We start from the raw sequence: 24,200 nt of genomic DNA, 5'->3' as shown, positions 1-24,200 counted from the left end.
TAGAAGGTTCCAGCATCCCTAAGATACCAAATGGGAATAAAGCAACATTGAAAAATATATGGATGATATAGGGGTGGAGCCTACTTTTGACTCAATGCACAGGAAAATTCATGGAAGAAACTTGTGAATTGGATTTTTGTAATGAATAACTAGAAGTGCAGAGTTTTCATTTGCACAAATTGATTTAAGCTTTGACAAAAATAATTGCAGAGTGGTAATGAAGTGAAGCAAACCTGTCCTCATACTGCACTTTTATTACACATAAAAACCACACACTGTGTAACACAAGAACAAGACACACTGTCTTCTTTAAATTCTTCTGATCAGTTAAAATGATTCCTAATTCAATGAGCAGCTCTATGGCTTCATACTGATCTTCAAACTGATCTTTTTTCACAATCATGAAGTAACATCAAAGAAAATAAAACCACACAGCAACAGTGCTGAGAAAAGCAAAACGCATCCACTGCTTCCCAACATTAATACATTTCTTGATTTTGTTTTTATATCTAAGAAGTTGGGACATAAATTCTTTTGAAGTAGCACAGAATGTACAAGTTTCATCAGATGTCAAAATATAAAGCCTCAAAAACATCAAGCTTTAGTAATGGATTTGGAACCATTTAAGTCTGATAATTAATCATTTTGTCTCTAAGGTTGTAAAGTCTCAACAGGTTGTTGTTGTTCACCTTTGAGCTCATCCAATCAGGTGTCGCCACAGCAGATCAGCTTTCGCTGATCCGCACTTGGTTTTATGCTGAATGCCCTTCCTGAAAACTGCTTTTTTTTTGAGACCTGTTGGTATGATTCATTTTGTCTACCGGTGATAGCTTTTTAAAATCTCTTTTTCAATCAAGTGTTTAGTAATCAGGCAAAATTGATCAAATGTGGATAGTCTAAGCAGGCTGCAAGGTGGGGTAGTGATTAGTGCTCTTGGTACACAGTGAGATAAGGCCCTGGTTCAAATCCTGGCTGGAACATTTCTGTGTGGAGTTTCCTCTACAATCCAATATGCTTCATTGGTATCTCTGAAATTGCCCCTAGGTGTGCAAGTGAGTATGTGTGTGGCCCTGTAACAGACTAGCAATTTGTTCAGGGTGTACACCACCTTTGCCCAAAAGTCCCTGGGTTGGCTATAGCATCCCAAAGGGATTCAGCAGGTAAAGAAAATGGATAGACAGATAGACAGATAGATAGATAGACAGATAGATAGACAGATAGATAGATAGATAGATAGATAGATAGATAGATAGATAGATAGATAGATAGATAGATAGATAGATAGATAGATAGATAGATAGATAGATAGATAGATAGATAGATAGATAGATAGATAGATAGATATTCTGACATCCTAAGGTACTAAGAACATTTCAGGATGGTCAATGTTATGAAAACATTTCATTTTATCGAGACTCATAGCTGGATAGATGGATGTATGGGTGGGTGGGTGGATGGATGGATGGATACACATTGTTTGAACATTGACTCTATCATAAGAAGAACTTTTGTCACAGCATTTATCAGTCAGGACAACCACAACAAAAACTTCAGAAAGCCTTAAAAACAATAGTTAGGTATATTTTATGTAAACCAATAAAGTTTTCAATATCAGTAAAATGTGGAACCAGCCAATGAACGCTTTCAATGAGAAAAATTATGTTCAGATTCAGCCACATGATTACAATGTGCAGCATCCAACCATAATATTGGCCGAAAAGGTCTTAGTCACAGAGGCAACACCCCATATTGTTTTCTGTAATGGGATTCAGACATTAAAAAATAATCAATATGAACTATGACCCTGTACTAAATGCTCTAAAACCCACTATGTGTGAACAACACTTCCCTCTTTGCCTGTTGACTAATTCATTCCTAAAACCTAATTAGTTGTTGTTTTAGCTACAGAGGTAATGTCAACGTTAAACAGCCTCAAGGAAGAAGCTTCTCCTCTTCTGCTAACCACTGATTAAGAAAATTCACTAGACTCCTCCATAAGGGAATCTGAACTGAGCTGACTCTCCAAATATCTTACAGGGATTTTCTTGTTACTGTGTGGCTGCGGCATCATAAATAATTGCTTTATTGAAAGTTGGCTATATAAATTGGAAAATTTGTAGGGATTAAGATTTTAAATGTATTACAAAGATTTTATGACATAAAAGTGCGTGGTAACTTGTGGACAGTCAGGGCTGCAGGGAAAAAAAAGTGTGCTCATGGATAGATTAATTGGAAAGATAAAGTTAATTAGAAATGCCACAATTGGCCATATGAGGAAGGAAAATGCTCCAGTGATTTCATTTCTTTCAATTTTATTAACGACGATGTGTCATTAAACAGTCAAAAGCCAAGCAATAATGAAAAAATATCCAAATGTCACTTAAGTTGACACCGTGTGCGCTCGCCCGTCTTTATTTGATGTGAAAAAAGCCAAATTAAACGCACTAAATCAAACTGATAAGCAGAAGTCAGAGCAAACTAGTCCGCAGAAACTTAAAGAAGCAGTTAAAGCTTTGATTGGATGTTCAAGTCATTCAGCATCTTCTCTCAAATCAAGGAGACTCAAAATTCTCATAGAGGTAATCATTCCACACCCTGGGGCATGTTTTAGACTCAAATTCAAATGATCCTGATGCATACTAACCAGTTTCGCACTCACGCGCGCACGTGCACCACCCCATGACTTTCAGCATCTGCCCAGGATATGACACACAATGCATGAGCCTGCTCCCTGACTGGGTGCAGTCCGTGAAAATGACCAGCATCTGTAGTAACGCACTCACATCCCCGCATGGCTCCACGCACAAACTCAGCAGCATCTCCTCTCATCAAGACTGCAGTGGCAGCATTTGCACCGGCGTTTGTCCCGCACAGTCCGCAGAGTGAAGCAACGTCCTTTTTTTTAATCCTTTTGTCTTTTTTTTCCCCTGATCCACAACCGCCCGCTGTCACGAGAAAAAAAAAAGAAAAAAGAAAAAGGAGGAGACTCACCATGCTCCCTCCTCATGGCAGGAGAACGGGGGCCAGGTGATGAGAGCTGAGGCTGCAGTGGCGGAGGAATCCCCCCCGGTAGTGTATGTGTAAGAGTGTCTGTGAGAGGGAGCGTGCGTGCGCGCGCGCATGAGTGCGGGGAGCCGGAGCTGATCCAGCAGATGCAGACAGGAGCCACCAATAGAATAAGGAGAAGGAGCGAAAGGAGTGTGTGAGAGATGGAGGGAGGGAGCAGCAGCAGAGGAGGGGTCTAGTTGCATTACATCATGGACTTAGGGAACGGCAGGTTTGCGGAGGGTGGGCTGCTGGTGGGGGGAAGGTGTGTTTGTGTTTGTGTCTGCAACACTGTGTGTACCTCTGCAGCAGACCACCAGATGATTTAAGACTGAGAATGTGTTCGTGCTGCATGCTGGAGTGTCGTCATGCTGTGTGTGTGTGTGTGTGTGTGTGTGTGTGTGTGGTTGGGCACACATAAGCAGAATATAAAATGCAGTTTTTTCAGGAACTATAATGATAAACACGTCCATCTCATTTTGTCAGTTGTGCGCTGAAAACCTCCTGGCAACTATAAATAAGCATTCACATATAGATGTATTCCAGATGAGGGCTTTCTTTCCATTTTTTTAATCACATTTTTTGCAACCATTTTTACCAGCGTTCACAAGGGGATGCAACTGAGGGCCCCTATATCAGTTTTAAAAAGTATTTTCACAATAATACAATTCATATCATAATTAGTGTTCGATATTGGCTCATAATCTTTAGTAGATCTAATTCACTGACCTAAAATAGATCCAGGACATCTTTAGGCAAAACTGCAACCAGTGCCACTCGGAGATAAATACTTGAGTGCTGAACAGTTTAGGGAAAGTTTTCCAGATTCCTTGTATTTCTTGCAAGATAACGAAATGGTAAATGGCGTATACTTAAATAGCGCTTTACTACCTTCTTAGAAGTTCCGTTACAGTCACAATCCCATGCACTTATGCACACACGCTGCCCAACATTTGCACCAACCTTTAACCACTAGGACCAATGCGGGGTTTAGTGTGACTGTAAGCTTAATATCCCATTTGTACAAACAAACAAATGAACAAGGATTCATGGAAAATCCATTCATATTTTATTTCAGACCACTGTTGATTTTCAAAATAATACAGACAGAACTTTATTAGAACATTCTATCACACTGTATTGTACTTTACTGATCTTTTGATCATTTTTTGCTGCCATCACGTGTGTGTTGTCCGCTGTGAAGCACTTAGTCATTTTCACGTTATAGTAAAACAAATCCACCGCACCTCCATCCAAATGTTGTTTTCCAATATCATAACCAATTTATTTAATTTTAAAATGATTTTACAATGGTATAGGTCGATTTGATTAACAGCTTCCCGCAGACAGATTGATCTGGTTGGATCCTAGGGATATAAAATAGATTCATCGATTAAGTTGATTAATTGTTACACCCCCAAGTCCAGATGAGGGTTTTCTTTCAATTATTTTTAATCACGCTGGTTTTTTTGTAATCCCACCCATTTTTACCGCAGAGGACACACTCAGATGCGACTGAGGGCCCACCCTGTCAGTTTGAAAAAGCACAGACACCCCAGATAGGAAGTCGTTGACATTTAAGGTGAGGGACTCCACACACTTTTGACAAAGAGAAAAGCAGAACACACACACAAGCACAGTTTTTTTCCTAACTATATCTCCACGATCATCTATCTTTGTGCAGTTCCTGAAGTGGAACAGAGAAGGAAAGGAAGGGCATGGAGGAAAACAATGACAGCTCAGGGTCAGCCCAGCACCTCAGCTCCGTCTGTAACAATCTGGTACAAGACAAGCAGAAACCGAGATAGGGGAGGCACTTGTGGCAGGAACACAAAGATAAGGGAGTCCTTTCTTGCAGCCATCTTCATTAATTTTCAAATGTTGTGTCAGTGTTTAGCCCTGAATGCTAGTTTTCTTGTGGGTTCATTGCAAATCAAATCTGCCTTTTCTCTCTTCTTCAAAGCAGGATGTTATAAAATATGCATGTCAAAAATATTAGCTTTAGCAGCTGACATCAGTAACAACTTACAGCCGTAAACAGTCTGCAGCCCCACTTTTTCCTTCAAATCAACTGAACGTTTTTCAGCATGACTTGGAGAGAAAAAGAATACAACTACTGATGGATCATCTTCAATATTTGCTTTTAAAAGCACCTATTAACTTCACTGAAAACCAACATCTTCCCCTGTATATGTTCACCATGCTGTGCACACACAGCCTTTTCCAGCGCTCATACATTCACACAGAAATGTTCCAAGGTGAACATGACATGCAGTCTAAGATTACATTGATGCAAATGAGAAATTGATTGAAACGTTTACCTGACAACAGCACATCTGTTAAACATACAACTGTTTTTACAATATTTCTAATCTGTTCCCTTGCAAGTTAACCTTGGTTAGGTGAGCTTCCACAGGTTCAAAAAGTAAATAAACTTTGCAAGGAAGCAAACTCAGATCAGGAATAGACAGTTGTGCTTCATAAATATAGTTGGTCAGACATCAGCGTTATTTTCAGGATTTACAAAAAAACTATATTTACACTCCAACTCTGATATTTACATATGCCTGGCAAAATTTGACTCGAAATGACACAGTCATCTTCCAGAAGGTAATAAGATGATGTACATCAGTCTGAAAGTTTGTTTGTTTGTTTGTTTTAAAATTTATTTACAAAAAGAATAAAAAGCTATATATTTTCATGGGTATGATTAATTTTGGGCTTTACTGTAATTCTGTGCAGGAACTAAGTGTGAAGCAGTGTAACAGGCATGCAACACCCACAAGTACAATAGTAGAGCCAACAGAGAATTCTTTAACAGCAGAGAATTATGCAAATTATGGTTTGTAGTTGAGACTAAAGATGATGCAAAGACTCTTGAAGGTGATCTGTGGAAGTTTGGAGACAACTTTTATCAGGTTGCTGCCTTTGAATTCACCACTGGGCAATTTTTTGTAATCATAAACATTTATAAACATTTTATTTGCTGACTCAGGACTTATAAAATCTTTTTTTTTTAAATTAACTGGGCTGAGCTTGTAAAAGTTTAAGAAGTACTCTGCAGGAGAGGGTCCTCTTTTTTTCTTTGCCCGTCTGTGCTGACTGGCCTGTTATGAGTTCCAGTGAAGCGGCATCTTCCTAGCCTTGTGAAAACAAAACTCTACCCCGATGAGAAGGGGCCTCGTCCAAAGTCAACATGCTAGCAGTGTTGCTGGGCCCTGAAAATTAAGAAGCAATTATGACATGAGGGGAGAAAGCAAAGCTACAGTGGCTGGGCTATTACTACAAAGGTAAATATGCAAGTTATAATAAAGCATGTGTGGTGATTAATTATTATAGATTTCGTGGCATCCTGATGTTTTTGTATCTAAATTAAAAAAAAATATCTTAAAAAATAGTATTTCTTCTTAGAGAAACTACACCGATGTATTTAAGGTACAGAAAGATGCTGAGAGATTAGTAATAGTGGACAGATTATTAACTATGTAATGTATTAAAAAAAAAAACAACGTCCATCAAATTTAAAAAGTACCGGTAAATGAAGTATTGTAGTTATTCTTCCCAGAAGTAGTTCTTGGCATAAGAAACGTAGGCGGCCGTCTTTTGTAGCTGCAGACAGTGGGGGGGCAGAACTGACTATTGCTCCTTTTCTTTTTTTTTGTAACACGTTATTCTAATAATGATTATAATAAGTGAAACACACTGTTCCCTAATGTACCTTAAATAACACATATAAATTAATGTAAAAAGTGATGAAACATTTTGGAAGACAAACTAAAACAGCATTTATTTCCACTGATGTTAGCTTCTTGTGTATTTTTTAAGATTTCTTTATTGTAATTCCCTTCTTTCCTAGGCCAAAGTTTCTAAACAGGAACATATTCTTAGTATTTTTAGTCAAATTAAAAAATATATTGTTGTAACTGAAGCATGAAAAAACAAGGAAAAAATACTGTTTATTCAACAATCACTGTTTAAATAATCTCTCCAAGAAAGTGGATCTGCAGATAAAATTAATGATCTGATGTATTTTTTATGTGTTCATGTTGAAGTGCCATATTGACTGCTACACAGAAAAAAGCAGTTTGTCAACATAAAATGGTGTTTATTTACATTGCATTGCACTAAAAAGGGCAGACATGGAGAGCAAAGTAACCGTTCATCCTTGTCAGGTTAGCAGAAACTCCTCTTTCCTCCTCCTGTCCCTTTAGGTCTAGCCTCCACTTAAAAACCCAATTTATGGTATACATTTGTTGGTTTAAAAAGTCTCCTTCTTCTCTTTAAGATATTGCCTAGAGTATCTTAACGCACAGAGGTGTCCCCTGGCGTCTATTTCTACCAGTCTGGACCTCCTCTTTTTTCCTCACCATGCCTCCAATGTTCCCTGTTGCCTTGGCAACCTTATGGCCAGTCAGGCCTTCTTCTATTTTCCCTCTTTCTGTCTGTTCTAGCACACACAGCAACTTCTGTTCTTGCCCCCAAGCAGCTGAGGGGATTCACTTAGGTGGTGCACAGAAAAAGGTACACGCCTGTCCTTGTTTATTCTCTTCCTAATGATTCTCCCGTGTAGGGGCCTACAGAGAGCAGTTCCCTTTTCAACTGTTGCTGACACCTGACATCTGAAAATCCAACTTTCCTTTTACTTTTGCAACATTTCTTTATCAAAGAAGGAATATTGCAGAAAGTGCTCATAGGTCCAAAAATGTTTTAATTTTTAAAGAAACCTTGTGAAACAAGATAAAGCAAAAATCCCCTGTAATCATATAAATCATTGTCGGCTCTGACAGGTCGGCAGATTCTCAAACTCAGATTTTAATCAATGTTCATGTAAGAGCCAAGTTTTTTTTTAATGAAGCTTTGAAGTTCCTTTTTTGGATTAGGATTAGTCAGCCTCACATTAAGAAGTAGAAACTGGAAAAAAGGGATTCTGACACCAAAGGTGTGGAAAAAAGGCAATGCTCCACAAAGTGAATCATGACAGTCTTTTTCTCATAGTTTATTATTATCGGGCTTCTTTACATGCAATTTGCAAATTGAGTTTGCCAACAAAATGTGTCAGCACTGCAGTAAAGGGAAGGTACACACTAAGGTTTAGGCCAGTTTTTGAGCCATGAAGTCATAAAATAATACAACTGTGCTTTAGGAAACTTTTTTATGGAGCTTAAACTTAAAAAAAGCACTATCCCCATGTTCCCTTTTGACTATATTGTTACAGCAGGTAAACATTTTATCAGGAGGAGAAACTGTTGTTCGAAACTTCTAGCTAAGGAATAAACTTTTACCTTTTTATCTCTCTCCTCTCACATTCAGCTCTTTGATGAAGACCAAATTTGATCCCAATAAGAAAACTATTGACAAAGACCAGTTTCTCACATCCTTCAGGCTTCAGTGAATCTTTTTATAGGATTATAAAAAAACTGCACAGAAGCCCATCAATGAAAAGCCAATGCAATCGCAAGTTTGCGCACATTTTGGGCTTCCATGCTCAAAACTCTCACGTTCCCACATGGCTACGCCCATTTTTAAGACCGTTTTTGGGCTCTACATACAAAATGCGCAGCCACTAAATGCGAGTTAAAAGTTAAAACCGGTTGAACTTCAACCACTCCGGGATTGGGATTTCAATTTATGGAAGTGTTCACCGTTTTAAAAAATCGGAATGGAGCTGTGAAAGAAAAAGTCTGGAGCAAGATTTGCACCGCTTTGACATTTTGCACTAAGCCTCTTCCAGCTGTAGGTGGCAGATATGCGCTGGTGTCAGATAGCAACAGTCCAGTGTAAACACCATATGCACATGCCTGGTGTGAACGTAGCATTATAGGTAAATTTGCTTCCACCCACAGCCACCAGCTGATTTCTTGGTGTGGCAGGCAGAGGGCCACTTGATTGAGATCATCTGGCACACCAGCTGCTTCATTAGCAGAGGGCTGATAAAAGCCTGTCAGTAGAGCTTCAGGCAGAGACCTGCTGCTTCCAGGTGGAAGGTGCAGCAGCAGCCTTTGGCTGTGTGTAGGGCCCTAACCATAGCCGGGTAGGTTTGTGCTTTGTTCACCTCCAAGTTGCTGCCGCACCATTCTTATTGTTATCACTGTGTAGATCGCAGGCAGTGTTTGGCCGCTCATGCAACTCCTGTGCAGAGTCCTCTTGAGCTGCGGGAGCAGGTATGTGTGTGTGTGTGTTATGTTATACTTGGTTATTTGTGTTAATTTACACTTATTTTGTAGGTGCCGCTGTTTTGGTTTCCATTGTTTGTTTCATCCCTGCTCTGCCCAACCTGGTGCACTGTGGTCCAAGAGCGGTGCCACGGCCGGCATTTTTGGGGATCGTGTGTGCTCCATACAGAGTGTCAGTGACTGCTGTCCATCCACGCACTGGCGAGCGGTGTGACACAGCAGGATTAACAGCTATTGGAGCGAGTCCCCCCTTCTGGCCTTCCATCGCCCCAGGCACCACCAGGCCCAGTGTCCCACCACCTAGGACTGGCGTCGGCTACGGCCACTGGATGCAAGGGGTGTGGCATTGAGCCGGGTGCACTGCAACAGAGCGCACAGCTGGGTGCAGCTGACTTGTGGGCTGGTTTTGTGACTCTTTTGGGTATCTTTTAGAATAGGAATTTTAACAATTTCAAATAAAGGTTGTCTTTTTCTTTAAAAGCACAGTCTCGGTTTCCTGTGTCGGAGAGTCCTGCGCTTTTGGTTTTAGATTTCTGCTGGCGGCATTCACCGGGGAAACCATAATGCCACATTGGCACGGTGCTCTACAGAACAGCGCCTGTTGCTTGTGAAGTCTATGATTGGTGAATCACCTCTCCAGGAATAATTCCAAGATGAGAAAAGTGAGGTTGATAAATGGAGGCCAGTTTCTGATGGTTCCAGCTTCATGTTCAAACCCACCTTAGCATCAGCTTCACAAAAAGAGAACAGAGCCTTTCTCATGTTCAGGTTCCCAGAATTTAATGAAGTGTCAGGAGAATGGTTATCACTTTGTATCCTCCACTGAGGCTCATCAGCTTTAATTGCCTGGTTTTGTCTTGAAGGAGCGTTTGCTCTGCGAGTCTGTCCGACCTTCCCTTGTGCGAACAAACCGTTCTGCTCCTAACAAGATCTCTCAGCCCCCTGGACTCTGCTCAAGAGTCTTTAGAGTTTGTGGAAACAAAGAAAGGCAGGTGCAACCTGAAGTTGATCACACACACTCAGCCTTTCGAGACATACACAAGCCTCATCAATGGAGGGGTCATTGTAGCACGTTACTGGAGGATTTAGACTTGAGAGGGAGACACATTCTTCATAAATAGCATGTTTTTGCTTTCAAACTAGTCCATTTTAAAATGAGAGATGGTGTGCAACAGAAAGGGAAAAAAGTAAGACACAGAATGTCTCTTTGCTCTGAAGCACCACTCAAACCTGTTCAAAGAACCAGCAATGGAAAAAAGAGACAAATGATGAGTTTTCAGATAGGCAGCCTTTACTCTGATTCCAAACAGCAAGTAAAGCCACAAATCAACCAACTAACGAAGTAAAACTATTATTCAGTCACACATGCAAACAGGACTGAGAAGGAAGCTTTGTTAGAAAAAGACGATGTGTCCCTTTCTGGGTATTTTAATCTTCTTATGCGAGCAGGACTTAACTTTTGTCCTAGTGCAGCAAAGTTTCATGGCTAAATGTAAAAGTGTGTGTATTCAGGCAGATGTAAAAACTCTTTAATGCTGATAAAGTCTGCATTAAGTAAGCAGGTGCTTATATTGTACTTTTCATGACACATGCAGAAGATAAAATCCCCAAAGCCCAATTGAGTGACTCAGCTGGTAAAGTCAGCACTCGAAGCAGCTGGAAGGACTCAGCCAGCTCAGCAGCCAGTTGGTCACCTTGGTAAAAGGTCAACAAAAGATTTTTCTTTTTTTACCATTACTTATTAGTGGCAATCAAACAAACGCTGTCACAGACCAGCAGCCAGCGGAAAAACTAGCTAGCTAACCAATAAATCCACTCAGCTGCTTGTCATCCGTAAGACTGATGGTGTGGAAGGGACATAAAGGAATTGGGGGTGAAAGCCAATGAAAGCTCCTCCTTTGGTGCTCACAAATAAAATAGTAGATGTGAAGCACTGAACACGGGTCATGGGGGAGATGGACTGAGGAAGTCAATCAAAGAGTTCATTGGTTCTGATTTTTCTGTAAAACCTAAAATTCCCCTTAATAGACTTCCTGTTCCTTGTTCTTCTCTTAAGACCATGGATGAGTGGGGAAATACACAGTATATCTTCCGCTCATCTGTAAACGTTCCATGAAAGCTACATTGTTCCAGCTCTGCGTATAATCTGTCAGACTCATGTGCAAATGGCAAATGACGGTTAAAAGTAGAGTCTATTGAAGTTCTTCGAAGCTGTCAAACATCGGCACATGGCCGTTCACAGCAGCGTCGGGGAAGACCCGTCAATTACCGTCTTATTGTTAGGAATGTGACATCAAGTTGAGCTTGAGGCGGATGTCCCTGACGCTCCCCAATGGCCTTTTGAATAAAGGCTGGTCCAGAAATGAAACACACATATGCTGCCTCTGGAGCCTCAAACAGCAGCATGGAAGTGGAGGGGGGTGCTCTTTCAGATGTGGCAGGGGGCTTATTAATGCGATGGATGGGGTCCTGTGATGTTGCCCATCTGACCTGCCTTCCAGCTAAATTAGAACAGATCTTGGCTGCACTTTCTTCTTTTGACTGGATGTGCATTTTTAAACAATCTTCATGTGATCGACAGAGGACTCTGTGACACAGTTTCATATCTGAGTTTGGAATAAGAATTGGGGGTTTATAGTGCAAAAAAGGGTTGAAAAATAATGAAGAATCCTGACCTGGCTTGAAAGTTTATATAGTTGCATCTTCATAAAAGAAAAATACTGATTGTTTGCATCAGATTTACACACAAGTGATGTTTTTCTTCTAATTTATAATCACCAACATTATCTTAAAAAATTGCAAGGAGGTTGGAAGTTATCGAAATGTAATTTGTGGTTTGAAGAGTAACAAACATTCAGCTGGTTTGGTAAAAAGCTGTAATGATGTCTCTATAACAATCCCAGATACACAACTAAGGACAATGTCATAAAGTCTCTGTTTCTATGTAATAAAAAAAAGTTTTTAAATGTGTGAATCCCAGATTAACTGATTTTTTTAAAATTAAAATTAGGATTTATTTTCCCCCTCCAAATACAAAGAAAGGTCTTGACTTAAAAAACCCACTCCGATCATCTTTTAAAAGTGCTCTTTTAATTTTAATCATACCATTTTTTGAAAAAAATCAAAATACCTGTGTCGTTTTCTAAGACATAGTTTCTGCAGGACAGCTGTAGTTTATAAGAAATTTGCCTTTGAGTTGTGGTGCAGACTTACTCTGCACCCACATCCCATCATCCTGACATCCATCTGTTTACACGCTCTCTCGATAGCCTGCAGCCACTCACAATCCCAACCTAACATTACCAGTGCAACAAAAATGGGGATCAATATCAGAGCAACCCAGCCGTACAGTTTTGAGGCATACGGCATCTCGGATTAGGAAATAGAAAATATACTGTACATGAATCTATTTGTCTGCAAATAGATGCATCCGAAAGGACCGGTCGTTCTAGGTTCTACGTCACACTTACAAGCTTTTCCAAACAATGTTTTACTGTCTGGTCCTGATTCACGACGATTTGAACAAAGAAATTCTAAGAAATGCAATTTAAAACTGTTTTTTCTTTATTTCCTCCATCATACCCATTGTATCCTTTATCAGTATATAAATGTTGAAGACACCAAAACAACAATTTTCATTGGAGTGGGTTTTTAAGCAAGAGAACAATGCAGTTATCATGGAAACAAATCTTATATTTCTGACAAACTTAAATCTGTCATTGTACTGTTTGACTGGCATGTCAGATCAGCAGCCAGCTGAGAAAAATAATCACTCCAGCCAGTCCTGGATTTGCCCCCAGGTCTCTTCCCAGTGGGAAAAGCTTCCACTGTGACCAGATGCCTAAACCACATCAACTGCCTCGTTTGATGCAAAGGGATGCTCAAAGCCTGCATAGCTGACCACTTCGTCTTATCCTTTAGGTGGTGCAAAAAGCAAGTTTCAAAGAAAATAATTTTTGGATCATTATTGGGACCCACCCGGAGCTCCATGGTGAGTAGCTTTGAAAAAAAAACAGTGCAGGCAGCATTAATCAATGTTTTACCTAAACTAACCCTTCTGTTTGAGGCAGTGCACCACTGAAGACAATGGCTTTAGAGTTGGAGGAGATATTCCCATCTAGAATACTTTTTTTCACCTGCAGGACTGCTGGAAGGCCACCATAATAACTCCATAATCTGGTCAAAATGCAGCTCTTAAAACAAGTTTTCATCACCCTGATTGCCTTAAATGGTTAGCCCTTGAGTTTTGTTTGTCAGTTCATCTACAGTTCTTTCCTTCTCTCATGGCTGCTTGTGAGGTTTACTCACTTTTAAGTGAGAGGGATTTAAAATTACACATTCAAACTGGCTAAAAGAGAACAAAAGAGATTTCTGCCAAAACACCCCTGACCTTCCTCTGAGTCACATGTGTTAAAAAATCCACCCTATGAAGTTAAAGGTCATACAAGAAATCTCACAGCCATTTCAATTACACGAATTGTGAAAGAGTCATGAAATAATTTGTTTTCTTTCTGTTTTTGGCACTTAGAGCCAGGCACAGACGTCGTAGTACATTTCCTCCCAGCTGGGCCCAGAGGATTGTGTCATTTTTCAGGGAAACCATTCATTTATGATCAGCCCTTCAGTGCAGTAATGCAGCTTCCACAGCTCTGTGAATGTTTGTTTGTCTGGTTCCAGTCAAGAACGTCTGATCAGACTGCTAGTTTCAAGATGTTGCAAAGGAAATTCTTTCATAATTGTGATCATTTTCAGGTCTTTGAAGCTCTGATTTGGTTCAAACAGAACTAGAGGGCTTTGCTTGGGGAGCTGAAATAAACAGCCTGATTATTGCTGTTCTGTTTCATGTCAGCCTGCGCAGAAATCATGAATAACTGTATGCATCAGGTGTCAGACACACAAATCACTTGAATTTTTCCTTCTGAAATGCTGATACCTAGTTGTGGTGAATTATTATATTTGGCAGCATACTGTCATGTCACTTCTACAACATACAATAACAATCTCTTGCAACAATCAGGCAAGTTAAACAGTGTTTTTCTGTGTAATTTAAATTATCCAGAATTATACAAAGAGGTGGAGAGGGTGTCTTATTTATTAAGACCCCTCCAAAAAAGATTAAATTTAAAAATAGCATACAATTGTAAAAAAAATAAAATTCCATGTAAAGCTATTGTAACTGAAGAAATGCATAATTATCCTCATTGAATCATGATCTGGGAACAGTAAAGAACATAATTAGACTACAAATTGTGTGAAATGGTTAGCAAAGGAGTTAATGATGAGAAATAAACAATGTTTTCTGGGATATTTTGGTTTTTGACATTTAAATAAATGTGTGCTGGGTCAAATCGACCCAGGAAGATAGTCGCTGTTTCTGAAAAACAAACATGGCAGGAGAATTGGTTTGAAAAGGCTACAAAAAGAGCTAACAATTCGAGTCCATAATTGCAATAAATTTACTGCCAACATGTGTGAAGATGAAACCATTGACTCAATTCTGTCTCCATTTTCAGTCGTCACCCAGCGATAAAGATGTCGCCATGTTGTAGCCAGACAACGTCAGTAAGCAGTGATTTGTTCAAGTTGGTCTGAGTCAAATTTCAATGGAAACCACTCTCATTAGTCAGGTGTGAGTTTGTTGGAAGTCCAAACCCCTACCACTTGAAAGCCATCTCAGGAGAATCTATCACCTACCACATACTTTCATTGAGGCACCTGATTGTTAGTTTATAACTTAAATAAATAGCTATAACTACATAGCTAAAAAAATTAGAATTAGCAAGCAGGTAGCAGAGCAAGAATGGTTATTCTGACAAATATAATGACTAAATAATCGTTTATTTCTCCGTAGTCTGTGTGATTTTGGCTTTCTGGAGCCAGTGAGTACTTCCTGTTTAAAAAACACAAGGGGGAAGATAAACCCAGTCCAGTTTTCATATACAGTCAATGTTTAAAACATATAAGGGACACTGTGAAGCCAAAGACTAACAAGACAAATGCTAGGCCAAAAACGAGCCCCAAAGCTGGTCAAATTTGGATGCAAGTTAATGATGACAGTGATAGACGAGGGCAGAACTCTCTGAACAGGTCCAACCCATATCATTTGCTTCGATCACTTCAATGCAGCCTTTGCTCCCTCTTCAGAGTGACTGTGTTTCACTGGCTATTAGGTAAAAAAAAAATCCCATTCATTATTTGGTCTTGTCACTGTGGCGCCATCAGAGGTTTTCACACAGCGGCAATAGAGGAGAAAGGTGCTGTTTGGTGGAAGACAGAAGACGTAATCGTTTGATGCTGCAGAGATACCTGACACGTGTGACAAGACTGTGATGAAACACTGTATGAGACAATGTCACTGTCAGCCTGCGACTTTATTTTCACTTCATGTCTTTTCATGTGTGAACAACAGCAGGGCAGCTTTTCAAGTAATAAATCACAGTTTATAGGGTGGAGAGTATTTCATTTGGCTTTGATATTCAATTAAAATAAACACCAGTTCTGTGTGGGACTCCAGTGGTGGAGTGTCTGCCCTTAGACTGAGAGATAGTTGGTTCAAATCAAAATGTTTGGGTATTTCAAAGACTCAAAATATTGGCTGTTTGACAGGCATTAAGGGTTGAATTGGGGGTTAAATCAAAGCTTCAGCTAACTTCAGCTTCAGACTTCAGCTAACTGCTCCACCAGGGTATGGGTCAGGAGAACTAAATCCACATTCCTGGGTGGATGATGGGACTTCAAACATCTAAATAGGAATACATTTATAAGAATTCTGGGTAATTGTGTCTGCTGAGTCACATGATCAGAAAGAGAAAGACATTGGAGAGACGGCACAAAAAAGTTTCAATTAAGCACACAACCACAAAATAAGACTAAATTGTAATTACATTTCTTATACATTTTGAGTTTCCAGTAGATGTGACTGTAGACGTAAAATAATTTGGTGTTAGAGTCTGTGATGTCATGGATCAGTTTGCCTGTCAGGTTTGCCGCTTCTGGCTTACCAGGCATATGACATTAAACACAGGGTCTTGAACGCGCATTTAGTTCTATTCTGAGATATGAAAGAGTATTATTGCGGCCATTGAACGCTTAAAGTTCAAAAAAGGTCTTAGAAACTGAGATGGCAACACATAAATGTGAGTATGCTGAGGGCGGTGTAAACGTAGCTTTACAATCATTTTTGTAGAAACCCTGTATGTAGGGTACTGACTGGAAACTGTTTGGGTCATCGCAGTGCAGATGACACACAACAACTGAAGTGTGCAGTAAACATTAGCATACACACAGCCCAGTGACCAGTCACTATTGCAGTAACGACCAGTCACGATTGTCAGAAGACGTATATCTTCCGTCAGATCTCAGAATCTACACTCCTTTTTGCTACTCCAGAGACTCATTTGGAGAAGTTTTGTCAGGAGACCTTAAAAACACCCCCTGCCAAACAAGCATAATGTTCAAAGGAAGGATTTCAGTTTTTTTAATTCATGATTTGCCAACAAATAAAAAAGCCACAAAATACTGCTGCTAGGTCAAAGCTGTGGTTCCTGTCATGAATATGTGGCTTTATAGGCTTTAAGGAACAACGTGTAAGCATAAATCTCAAATGTCTGTGGCCATGGAAGATAAACACATGTGTGCAGATTTTTTCCCCCCACCTTTGGCTTCATGAAAAACCACTGATCCAGAGGCAGGGAGATGCAGTTTTTTTCAGTTTGTGAGGCTGCATAATTGTGCCCATTGAGGCCGCTCCCATGTCTTTAAAGACAATGCAAAAAACAACAGATGCAGCCTTTGGAATACAAAGGGATCTGACAACATGAAATTACAGCCTCTGCAGCTAAAAAAGTGTTTTGTTTTGTTTTGTTTTATTATTCCTGTGCTTTTGGGAAAGGAACAGAGTGAATAAAAGCAAAAATTCTCACACGAAATAGCTAAAAGAAAAAAAAACAAAGTGCATCTGGACTGATCTACCATTCTCATAATTCTGTAAAATAAAACAAAAAAAAGACATAAGAATAGAAGAAAAATCCTGGGGGGATTGCAGTCAGAATGAATCATGTAGAGACAGAGCTGTTTGATGCATAACACTTTCCAAAAAACTGAGATCATGGGGTGAAGAACATTTGGGCCTGATGCCGAGCTCACCGAACAGCTGTGACGCAGGCTGCAGGTGAAAGTGAGTCAAGTCCTACAGGGAGACATCAATCATTGATGGACTGACACGTCTGAGAAGAAAGGTAGGGGAGACAGAAGGAGAGCCAGTAAGGCAGGGAACAAACAAAACCTCACAGTGTTCAGTCCTGATGTGGTTGAGGAGCAGAGTCTTCTGCGTCCAGCCCGGCCGGCCCAACCCTACAACACACATCATTCTAATCAGGCAGCTGGGAAAAAGAAGGATATGATGTCATTTATTACTAAAGTTTAGACTTTCTGTACAAAAATGTGTCATATCCTGTACTTTCACACAGACTCTTTTTTTAAACCTTGGTTATTAGTATAATTAGTATAAGTGCGTTAAAAAGTGATAATGCATACTACGAAGGCCATTAACCCGTTTATACCATGGTCACTTACAAAATAAATAAATAGTAACCCGTTTTTGGTCCTTTATTCTTGTTTTTTTTCCAATGTAGACCGCTTTTCTCGCAAAAAGCGGACTATTTGTTACGTGGTCAAGACTCGGCAAAATAATTTATAATATATATATGCTGATCTTTTTTCGATGGGTTGAATAAAGCATCAGTTCAGAGAGAAAGTTCACCTCAAACCGCTTGTTTTTGTCCAAATGATGAAGCAAAAGGCTGTTTTAAAGAAGCAGAGATAAAAAACATTTAAGTTAGGTGACCGGAACTTCTTTTTTCACCGTGCGGTCATCACTTTGTGCTATCTTAGATGACCCCACCCTCACTTTGACGTGTTATTCCTACAATGACAAAGGTGGATAAAGGTGAAAAGATTTCATGTAATCCATGGACACCAGTGAAGATCACAAATCATTGAAGAAAAAAGGTTAAGAGCACTGTCTAGTGGGTCTAGATGACCCAACTCCCAATGTTAAAGTACCTAAGATAGCACTAGGGTTACTGCACACCCAGCAGCCAATCAGAATCGAGGATTCACCCGGACCATGGTCTAAAAATAATTTATTCTATTTGCACTGAAGGTTCATTCATGTTACCGGAAATTATATTTTGAATAAAAATTTAAAGCCATTTGGTTTATCATTCTCCTTCAACATGAACTTTTACATTTGTTACATAAATTTACTTAACTAAAATGAACACATCTTTTGGAGTTAACTTATTTTATAAAAATCTTTTTTTTTTCAGTACTCCTGTACATACAAAAACCTGCTTGTTAGGAGTGCAATTTCAATGTCAGCTAAATCCCTACTTTTGAGGAACCTGGAACTAGATGATAAACAAATGGATATGTTTAAAAAATCCAGATGAGTTGGGAGTGTGGGTCAAAACAAAGATGAAGTGGTTCTGGGATGCCAAAACACTGTAAATGTCAGGAAATGGTAGTGAAGGACCCAAAATGTAAGAGACCTGCAGGCTAGGAGGCAGAAACTCTGACATTTATTAAATTAAAAATATATATACATGGAAAAACAAAAAAGTGACCAAGCAGATGACTTGACAATGAATAATTGAGAACCATACACTAAAATACACTGACGTTAATTAACAGAAATGAAAACAGCTGTGGATGAGCGCAGAAAAAAGCTGACAACCAAAAACCAGAGCACAATCCTGGCAGTGAAGACCTTCTCTGTGCCGTGGTCCCAACTCAGTGAAACTCAGATTGCTGCACCTTAAACCCACAATAGTTGCCAATATTTTGGAGTGCAGCACACAAATGTCCATTTGAAGGTGAAATGATGACGTACCCCACAGATGTATGACAGTGCAGCCTTTTTGTCTTTCTTTGAGGCCATGAAGCTTGTAATAAAACATTTTTCCTTTTTAATACATTTGTTTTTTAAATTTATGTTTTTTTAATATATCTTTTATATAGATTCACTGTTGGGACATTCACTTGCATATGTTGCTATGCTTATAACCTGTTTTTGAAGCCAGGTAAAATATAAAAAATGTAAATCAATTAATCAGTAATGAGATATTTCTCAATAATTTCTGAATCAATGTTTTCTTTTAAATACATACTAGATAGTTTACATAAACTTGGTGAAAAAAACAGTTACTGAGAAATGTCTATCAGAAAACCACAGAACAGACTATAGATAGGTAAATGTGAGGTACAAATTGTGTGTGCAAAGTCAATTGTGTGTTACAAAGTTTACAAATGAGGTTGTGTCTCACAGCAGTTATGTTTCAGGACATGTGTGTTCTTCTTTCTGCAGATGCAAGAAAAAAAAATAAAGATTTGCTGAGCAGTTCTGGAAAGAGAAAAATTGACATTTGTGACAGAGCATTTCAGACTGCAATGAACTTGTGTATTCTTTTCTTTTTTTCAGGGCTTTGACTGTAATTGCAGAATCTAACACAATGTTAATTCTCAGCAGTAAAGGTAGAAAGTGGTCAATATGTTTTTGTAAGGTGCTTGATCACATCTCTATTTTAAAAATGCAATAATTCTAAAGTTACAGAGGAAATAAAGATGAAGCAACGTAAAATATTTTCAACATGTGATGAGTTTGATGAGCTAATAAAGTTTCTTAAAAGCTGCAACAGTCTGTTTTTGAAATAAGATGCAACTTTAGTGGAAACATCAATAAAATATGTGCTACATAAAATATGCTGTTTTCTGTTTTCACATGTTTGTGTTTCCAAACCACATTTTGTCACACTTTCCACCTTTTAAGTCTACTTAAAATTATTATTTAGTCAGATCTGAGGAAGATCTTTGCTTGTTTTTGTTTATGTGGCATTCTTTTACTCAGCAGTGAAGTTGTCTTGCGATAAATTGCATGATTGAGTTTGGCACAGGCCTCTTTTGGTAATTATTTTTTAATCTTTGGATATAATGAAGAGCTACAGATACAAAGAGATAGGATTCAGCAAACAGAATTGCATTTGCTGTTATAGTAATGTGCTATTTTAATCAATTTGCTTTCATTTCAGTGATTTGACATGCAAACACTTGGGACTGCAGGAAATTTAAGTTAAAGCCACTTCAGGATGCAAAGTGTTGCAACCATGTGACCGTTTTTACACGTATGTGCTACACCATGAATGCCTTAAAAAAATAAATGCTCCCCATTGTTCTGCTAGATTTATTTTTACTACAGTGTGAACACTTTGAACTGGCACAGAGAAATCTCTTTTAGCAAGCTGTCATGGAAGATCTGCAATTTGCATGCCTTTAAATCCACACTTGAAGGCATTAACTTAAGCCATGTTGCATTCTACCTGCCTGCAGCAGAAAACCTGACCTTGTTCAAAATTTGATGCTTTTTATTTATGCATTTTCAAACCTGAACCTAAAACGCTAGTTAAGAAGATGCACACTGATATAAAATGTGAATCTTTCGACTTCTTATCACAAATGTTCCCAATCAAGCTGTGTCTTTTTATTGGCTTTTTGGATTACTTTATTGGTGAATTGAAAAGTAACGTTTAAAAATATTAGATGCAGGATAGCTGCCAAAAGATTTCATGTCGGATTTAAAATAAAATACGTTTTGAATGCATGATACATCAAAATCTGTGAATGTTAAACAAACAGGATCATAGCATTGAATTTTCAAGGACTTTGTTATAAATTACAACACCATCGTCAACATTGAAATCGACATTAAAAACAATAAAATGAACTGGATGCAGGAACAAGATTTTTTGACCTGAAAAATTCAAATGTAAACTGTCTGTCTAGTATTTCAGGAAGAAGCTCAGAGTGAATGACTTGCGCAACTCCAAAAGAAAGGAAATTACAACTACAAACTGGGGGAAATAACCGAACGTCAAGGCTACTTGTGCTTCTCTTTAAAGACTCAAACAATCTGGCTTTTTTAATTGAAATGGTTCAGCGGTAACAGGATGTGTCAGAGCAATGCTGCTCTGATGCAGGAGATAATAAATAACCTTTGACTGGTGGGTTTTAAATGATCCACAAAAGCTTGTTTGACAGTACGATTCAGGAATGTGTTGCCGTGAATTGTCACTTAGTGTCATACAATAATGACTTTTTTCCTTCATGTTCTCTTTTAAGTTTTTTTTTTCAACTGAAGAACTGAGTCAAAGATGAAGCTACTGCTGCAATAGAAGAAGCATCTGCACCAATCTAACTTTTTAAATTTCTAAATTACATCCATTTTTAGTACGATTTGAATTCAAACGTTGGCTTCCCTTTGAGGTATTTTAGATTGTCCACATAAAGAGGTTATCTTTGGTTCTTTTCAGTGGGAGTAAATGTAATCTGGATACATCAGCAAAAGGACCCGTATACTCGAATGCAGTCTATAAGTTTAAAAATATCTGACCTATAGTTTCCTGCTTTGTTTTTTTCTTGCTTTAAAATTTTTTCTTTAAAAAAAAACAGTGGCATACAAATAGGAAAAGAACTCTAATCTTGAGACAAAAATCACTAGAAAGTATTAAAATTATCTGCAGCAAATCATTTTTAATTAGCAACAAATTTTGTGAGAAGATATCACAATCTAGAAACAACAACATCAACACAAGAATTCAAAAAGGAAAAATGATGTCATGGTGCCTCTGTCGGCTCTCCTCCCCCTCCCCTCTCTGCTTGGCTCCTGATTCATCTGTGTCCACTCACCTCATCACCAACCAGACCTTCATAAGGAGACCAGAACCAGCAGTAATCGCCAGTTCGTTGCCCCTGATGATGCTTAACCTGGTCTCATGGCTAGTTCAGTCCAAGTGTTCATGGTCACGGCTAACCTTGTTGTTGCCTCGCCTTCAGGACAGCCACATCAAGATCTCAAACTACTCCGAATAACATTAAAACTTTCCTCCTCACTCACCTTGTGTTTTCCTTCCAAGGTTTCAGCGCCTGGGTCTGCCTCGCCTAGCTTGCCATGACAAATGAAGCTATAAAAGCTGTTAGAATTACTTAAAGCAAATAATACTTTTTGAACAAAATGTGAAGAAAATGAGAATATGATCCTAGTACAAATTACCCCGTCTTAATAAATCCTAAAATCTAAAACTACCACTGATTATTAGAAAGTAAATCCGAATTATTTTTTTAACACAATGATGAGTGCCGGTCTATCTTGTCAACATTTGTTGAACCTTTAAAATAACATCCTTGAAATTGAGTTAAAAATTACAAGGAAATTTGATTTTTTCTATGTTTTCAATTTCTATCAAATTTTTCTATTGTCAAGAATATGGATGAAAAGGATTTGGACTCATTTTAATTTCCTTATGGATCCTCGCTCTTCATGAGACCAAAGACCTTTAGTGTGCTGATTTAGAGGAAAGCTTGGAAAGGTTTAAAGAAAAGCAATTTAAAACCTGGTAAAATGTCTTGAATGTATCAAAATAAAGTTTTGAATGTTCGCAAGTATCAAAAAGTCTGCAGTGTGTAGCATGAGTCTCTCATACCCGAGCACTGACCTCTCACTAAACAATTTAAACGAGCTGCATTGAAAAGAGCTAAACAAAAAGTTAGAATAGGACATTTTCTTCTGTACCACAAGGTTTTCATTTTGTCCCCCCCTGCTCGCTCAGATCGTTATTGCAAGTTTTTTGTTCGTGATTGCATAATAAAGACACATCACTAATGGAAGAGTTTGGTGGGATGGTACTGCATTAAAATGTGAAAAATCTTAAAAACACCAGTTTTCTGGGACAATGCGCCAGCAGATTGGGTTTCTTTAAACTCCTGAGTATGAAGTGCAGCTGTGTCCAGCCATGACGTAAACATGGATTTTGTAATGCTTTACTCACATGCTGCTACCTCCTGCCAACATTACTCATACCTTTATTATATAAGTGGAAACAAATTATTGTGTTTTGTTATGTTTTCTGACAATCTCTTGATTTAGAAGCATTTTACCAAATTTAAGATATAACTCTTGAGACTTTTGCAGGTTTTTGTCAAACTGAATAAATAAAGCAACATTCTAACCCAGATACTTCAGAAGAACTGAAAAAAACTGTCCTTTGCTGCATATGATATCTGCAAAACGCAGTTTGTTTATTTTCCTAAATTTATGTTGCTTGGTTAAAGAATGAAGCATGAAGTCTTTTGAACTGTGCATAACCCTCTGTTGTGGCCAGCGAAAAAACCCTCCGGTTAACCCCCCCTGCTTAGCTTTGATATTGAATCTCCATCCCTGCTGTCACGTGCCAGACATTCACCCTTCATCTCAACCTGAAAGCTCTTTGTAAATCCACAGAAGGGAAACTTTTCAGTGAGACAGATACAGGTGGGTGGATTTCCCCCATGTCGGACAACAAAAAGAAGCATCACCTGTGCTTGCCTCTCACCTCAGGCTTCAAAATGTTCTCTTTTTTTTCCAAAAGGTGCCTCACTTATGTCCTCCTATCCATAAAAACTGTGATGGTTGTATATCAGCTTTGCACTGGGTACCAAAAAAGCCCCAGTTACTGCCAATTTTATCACTGAACAAGGCAGTAAACCATCTTCCATAACTGCTGCCTCTCACAAATCTGAGTCTCTAACTTTAGCAGATTTGAGAAATAATGCGGGAAATAAGGCAAAAAAAAAGACTGCATCACATAAAGAATAATCTTTACAGTGTAAAAACCATCAAAGGAGTACCCTGTATCTCATTAATTTCAATGTTGTGCTCTCTTTACAAATGTAGTCAGTTTGTCACCTTGAGATGCAATCATGTTCTCTTTTTTCTCGCTCTCTGTCAGAAACACACAAAAGCCTTCATTAGTCAGTTAGTCTCTTAAAATGTTAAACGGTATCTCTGATATTTATGCTGTGCTGGACTTATGAGACTAATAAAAGACCAGCCATCTTAAATGCACATTTCTATTTAGTTGTATATTTGAATACACTACATTATTTAGCTTT

At 38.7% G+C, this 24,200-nt stretch overlaps 1 protein-coding gene and 1 long non-coding RNA gene across 2 annotated transcripts in view; one reads left to right on the top strand and one right to left on the bottom strand.

The window, feature by feature from the left end:
- The window catches only part of sema4bb (sema domain, immunoglobulin domain (Ig), transmembrane domain (TM) and short cytoplasmic domain, (semaphorin) 4Bb), a 59,785-nt gene extending 56,581 nt beyond the window's left edge, over positions 1 to 3,204 (bottom strand). The window contains exon 1 of the mRNA XM_020699981.3: positions 2,992 to 3,204. The gene's annotated coding sequence lies outside the window, so the exon portion shown is untranslated. The remainder of the gene's footprint in view (positions 1 to 2,991) is intronic.
- A 5,744-nt stretch (positions 3,205 to 8,948) lies between these two features.
- On the top strand, positions 8,949 to 9,698 carry LOC105357635 (uncharacterized). The gene is made up of 3 exons (XR_911512.4): positions 8,949 to 9,076; positions 9,142 to 9,206; positions 9,270 to 9,698. It is a non-coding gene; the product is annotated as an uncharacterized LOC105357635 (long non-coding RNA).
- Positions 9,699 to 24,200: the final 14,502 nt, after the last annotated feature.

This window comes from Oryzias latipes, chromosome 3, assembly GCF_053564925.1.
Source record: "Oryzias latipes strain Hd-rR chromosome 3, Olatipes_Hd-rR_3.1".
Taxonomy (NCBI): domain Eukaryota; kingdom Metazoa; phylum Chordata; class Actinopteri; order Beloniformes; family Adrianichthyidae; genus Oryzias; species Oryzias latipes.
The sequence above is the reverse complement of the archived record's forward strand: the minus strand, read 5'-3'. Positions and strand labels throughout refer to the sequence as shown.